Here is a 6,016-nt window from a genome sequence, read left to right as displayed (position 1 = left end):
TAGGGGGAGTAGGGAAATTTCAGAAAATCCAAAAACATTTGAAAATTTGAAAAAGCCAAAAACATGATAAAATTCAAAAATGAGTTTTTGTTGCGAAAAAGAGGAAATGATAGTACATCAGTGGACTATCACGGCACGCTAAAGAAATGTAAAGTTAAAAAGTGTTAAACAATCTTACTGCGGATGTGTCAGTAGATTTTCGCACATTTAGTAAATTGAAACGAGATATAAACCTAAATCAAACTTGCTTGATTTGTGGGTAACTATTCTTGAATATATGGGTAACCCCCGAAATCTTGTTTGAAAGGTCCCGTATTCTGAGATACTAGGTCTTTATACTCAGTGATATCTGGGGTATTATCCCGGGACTTCTGCTGTATGGAAATACTGACCTAGTCCCCGGATAATACTTTCTGCTAAAGCTTTGAAACATAAGCGTCGCCCTCAGCATGCTGATGAAACAATAAAATTGATAGTCGCTGCTGTTGAAATGCAAAAAGATCCTCTAAAGGGGACCCACCAAAAGTCGAGCCGTCATCTCTCTGCTGAACGGAAGTTCTGACCTGAGCTCTCACGGATTCGCATCTAACCCCTTTACAGATATCAGCTGTAGTATACTCACCTGTAAGACTGAATATTTGGGATCTCGATACGGGAGTATATTCAAGTGGAGTGATACACAATTAAGTTTAAGTTTCTAAAACATTAAATATCGTATCTCGAATCGATTGAAATTTGTGTTGAGAATTTAAGAGGACAAACATACTGACAATCTAGGTAAATTGTTTAAAGCTGAAAATGAAAACAAGCTTAACGGTGTTGTTGATTTGTCTCATAAACTGATATGATCCTCTTGCACAAACTCACAAAAATATTGTTTGTAAATAGTTTATCTCTGCATGTGGTGTCAACAAATATCTCTCAGAAAATCTAAAAAGATTTTGTGTGTGTTTTAGCATAATTTTGAAAAAGTCAAAAAGATTTTCGACAACTGATATTGGAAAACTGATTTTCAAAATTCCGTGTGCTAAACATGATGAGCAGTATTTGAGGGGGAGTGTTTGTGTAAATCTAATTGTTTTCATTAAATCTAACCTTCTTCAAGTGGTTTATCATAGATTGGTGAGAGAGAGTCATGGGTTGATGCACAGGATGTTGATATGTGATAAATCTAGAAAATTTATTGCTGGGTTAAGATTGTGCAGGAATCAAGAGATCTGATCAAAAGAATTAAAGTGTTTTTAAAGCCAGGTTATTCGATTCTGAAGGCCTGTGTAGATCAGACAACGATCCTGAAGATGTTGCTGAAGATCAAAGGAATGCCAGCAAATTGAGAGGAGGAGTCTGAAGTCAGAAAGAAAGAGAAAGCCCAGAGACTGATCTAGCATGACGAGGTGAAGTTACAGCTTTAAAGTCAGAGTGTGGTAACGACTCCATCAACATCTGAGGGGGAGTCTGTTGGTGCACTACATCTGTTGATTCCGTCTAGGTGTCTAGGATCAAGTTTTATATCATATTGTATAAGCATAGGGCTCGAAATACGAGAAAATATAAACTTGTAAAGGTGATATGTGTTTGAATCGCTTTTAGGGCATTAGATATCATGGATCGCCTTTATGGCAGTTTTGGGTCGCCTATGTGTACATAGGCTGAACCGCTCATATGTCACATGATCATATGAGCGGTCCCAGACTTCTATATATAGGCCCATGAGCGATTCATTCAGTAGAGATGTTGTTTTCCACGCCGAAGCTCTGCCGGTGTGATGTTTGAGCTGTAAAACGTTAAAAATCAATACAAAAGATAGTTAGAAGGAAGAACGTGCTATATCTACTTGCTTTTCTTATAATTCCGCATCTGAATCGCAAGAGCAAACCTCTGAACGACTCTTTCGGGTCTCCAAACGATCCTACAGACGATCCTACAGAAAGACCACTTCCCTTTACCCTTCATTGATCAAATGTTAGAAAGATTATCCGGTCATAAATTTTATTGTTTCTTAGATGGTTTTTCAGGTTACTTTCAAATACCAATAGCACCAGAAGACCAAGAGAAAACAACTTTCACATGTCCCTACGGAACTTTTGCATATCGACGCATGCCATTCGGTCTATGTAATGCGCCTGCAACATTTCAACGTTGTATGGTCGCCATTTTCCATGATATGATCGAAAAGACAATGGAAGTCTTCATGGACGACTTTTCCATCTTTGGAGACTCATATGACAAATGCCTCGATAATCTTGAACGAATGCTATCCCGATGTGAGGAAACTAACCTCGCCCTTAACTGGGAAAAATGACATTTCATGGTAACAGAGGGAATAGTACTCGGTCACAAAATCTCAAGCGAAGGAACGGAAGTTGATCGAGCAAAAATAGAAACTATTTCTCGATTACCTCCTCCATCCTCCGTGCGAGCAATCAGAAGTTTCCTAGGACATGCCGGATTTTATAGAAGGTTTATCAAAGACTTTTCAAAAATTTCAAGACCTCTAACAAAATTACTTGAAAAAGATGCACCCTTCATCTTTGACAAGGAATGCAATCAAGCATTTCTAACCCTCAAGGAAATGCTAGTCAATGCACCCATCATGATAGCGCCAGATTGGAAATTTCCTTTCGAAATCATGTGTGATGCAAGTGACTTTGCTGTTGGAGCAGTCTTGGGACAAAGAAAAGAAAAGCATTTCCACCCAATTTATTATGCTAGTAAAACTCTTAATGACGCACAAGAAAATTATACAACTACAGAAAAAGAATTACTAGCAGTGGTATTTGCTTTTGATAAATTTCGTTCTTATCTTGTTCTTTCTAAAACAGTAGTCTATACAGACCATGCGGCCATCAGGTACCTCTTCAAGAAGCAAGACGCAAAACCCCGTTTGATCAGATGGATTCTACTCCTCCAAGAATTCGACATTGAAATCAAGGACAAAAGAGGAGCAGAAAACACTGCTGCAGATCATCTCTCGCGCTTAGAAGACCCAGCTTTGGAAACAACCAGAGACGAGCAAATCAACGAGAAATTTCCCACGGAATCCTTGGAAATGATGGAAAGTAGACAAGAACCATGGTATGCCGACTACGCTAATTTCTTAGCTAGCGGTATAGTCACCAAACATCATCAAAGAAAGAAATTCTTTGCTGATGTAAAGCATTACTTTTGGGAAGACCCCTATCTTTTCAAAATGTGTGCCGACCAGCTCATCCGAAGGTGTGTCCATGGTAATGAAGCACGAAGAATTCTCCGTCATTGTCATGAAGGTCCATACGGAGGACATCATGGTGCCGCAAGTACCGCACGAAAGGTATTTGATTCGGGATTTTACTGGCCAACCATTTACAGGGATGCACAAAACCTTGTAAAGACATGTGATGCCTGCCAGAGATCAGGTAATATTTCTTCCAAAAACGAAATGCCTCAAAACGGCATTCTCGTCTGTGAAATCTTTGATGTGTGGGGACTCGATTTCATGGGACCTTTCCCACCTTCAAAGGGAAACAAATATATACTTGTGGCAGTCGATTACTTGTCTAAATGGGCAGAGGCCGAGGCTCTTCCAACAAATGATGGGAGAGTAGTGGTAAAATTTCTGAAAAAACTGTTTTCTCGCTTCGGGACACCAAAGGCTTTAATAAGTGATAGAGGTACCCATTTTTGCAATCATCAACTCGAAAAAATATTAACAAGGTATGGGGTCTATCACCGGGTCTCAACAGCATATCACCCTCAAACAAATGGGCAAGCCGAAGTGACTAATCGAGGTTTAAAACGAATACTTGAAAAAACCGTAGGAATAAATAAAAAAGAATGGGCCGACAAGTTAGACGACACTTTATGGGCTTTTCGAACTGCTTATAAAACCACTATAGGCACAACCCCATATAAACCCGTCTATGGAAAAAGTTGTCACTTGCCAGTAGAAATAGCTCACAAGGCCTACTGGGCAATAAAAAACGTAAACTTAGATTTAGAAAATGCAGGTAAAAATCGATTCTGTCAAATAAATGAATTAGACGAGCTAAGGAATTATGCATATTCTAACTCCGAAATTTATAAAGAAAGAATGAAAAATTTACATGATAAATATATTAAATCTAATGAATTTCGGGTTGGAGATCAAGTTCTATTGTTTAATTCACGACTTCGGTTATTTCCTGGTAAGCTAAAATCTAGGTGGTCAGGACCTTTTTCCGTCACCCATGTTTTTCCACACGGTGCAGTAGAAATTAAAACTCGAAATGGGACACCATTTAAAGTCGCCAACGGCTGAAACTCTACCGAGGATCCATTGAGGATGAGGAAGAGGAGATCTCACTTCAAACGGTTAACGAATAGACTCATACCCGACATGTTACAGGTAAGTGTACGTTTAAAAACCGGTAAATCTTCTAACCATTTTTCGGAAATAAGGGGCATGCACACGAGCACATATAAAAAAAAAAATTTAAAACTTTGCTCGGCACGGGGCCGTGTCCGCTGGACACGGGGCCGTGTCGAGGCGACTGTCGGGATAAAACCCTCTTTTCCTATCAGTTACACCATTTCACACGCCCCGTTTAGCCGAAAACGCTCTGGTTTGAGGCGATTTTCTGCAGTTTTTCAACGTCACCACCGAATCTAACAACGTCAAGGTATGATTCTATCCTCCTTAGTAGTTAGATTAGTTACTTGCATGTAGTTAAAACATCAAAAATTAGGGAAAAATCTAGGGTTCTTCATGTTCATCCGGATCGAACTCAAAATTTTTGATGAAATTTGTTAGTAGTAGTTTAGATTAGAGTAGTAGAAAGTAAATAAGCATGTATTGTTGATAGATTTGTCCGATTTCCAACTAAAACACCAAACCCTTGTTCTTGAACCGAAAAACACGAAATTGAAAGGGTAAACGGTTTGTTTTGGGAAAAATGACACTTAGGGTTTCATTTTCGGGGGAAACCGCTACTATTGGGCTAAAAATTTTCAGGTTTTCGAAACCGGGACGAAAAATGAAATTTTTGGGTTACAGACGCCTGGACACGGGGCCGTGTCCGCCGAACACGGGGCCGTGTCCAGCCCACTGTTTGCAGTATCACTCTGATTTTCCTTGTTTCGTACTAACTTTTTATGTATTCTTTTCAGATGGCTAAATTCACAAGGTTTAACGCAAGTGAACTGGACGCTAGGGCACGATACGAGGTTCTACAAACAAGACCGGAAGAGTACCCAAGGCGGGCGTGTACTGACTTGCTAACCATGGTGAATCAACTTGACCGCTTCAACAACATTGTGAGGGGTCCACTGCATGTCGCGTTGACCACCCGACTACGGTCGGTGCATCAATGCACGATGGAGTTCTACAGCACCTTCCTTTTCAACTCGAGATGTGACCCGTTTGACCATGATGCAGTCACATTCCGATGTGGAGGGACCACGTTCACAACCTCCATGGCACAGTTTGGAGCCATCATTGGGCTATATAGTGAAGAGGAAGCGGGGAATGAAGAGAATACTGGGGGATTACGAGACTTGGATGCAACTGAACGTCAAGCCGCATGGGCTCAAATAGGTGAAGGAATCTACAACCCAAGCAGCACCAAAAGCACCAAACTGAGGGACCCGCTTTACCGCTACATTCACAGGCTCCTCTCCTACTCGCTGAACCAACGCCACGACAATAGTGGCGTTGTTGGGTTGAAAGATTTGGTTGTCCTTCACTGCATCCACAACCAGAAGCCTCTCGATGTTCCATACCTCCTACTGCGAAACATGCACCTAAACCGCCTTGCTCACGCTCCTACACCGATCTTCTTCGGAGGATGGGTGTACCGTCTTTTCAAGCACTTCACGAATATCCCAAGGTCCTTCGAAAGGAGTCCATGGTCGGGACGGGTCGATTACCACATTTGCCGATCCATGAACTTGCTTTATGAAGCGGAGGACGGGACGGTGAGCTTTCAGAGGACGCAAGGCTATGCATGGAACCACAGGAGGCTCTAGTTCTTCATGCACCACATCCCCATTTTCAGTACCC

Source organism: Helianthus annuus, chromosome 14 (assembly GCF_002127325.2).
Source record: "Helianthus annuus cultivar XRQ/B chromosome 14, HanXRQr2.0-SUNRISE, whole genome shotgun sequence".
NCBI lineage: Eukaryota > Viridiplantae > Streptophyta > Magnoliopsida > Asterales > Asteraceae > Helianthus > Helianthus annuus.
This window is presented reverse-complemented; position numbering follows the sequence as displayed.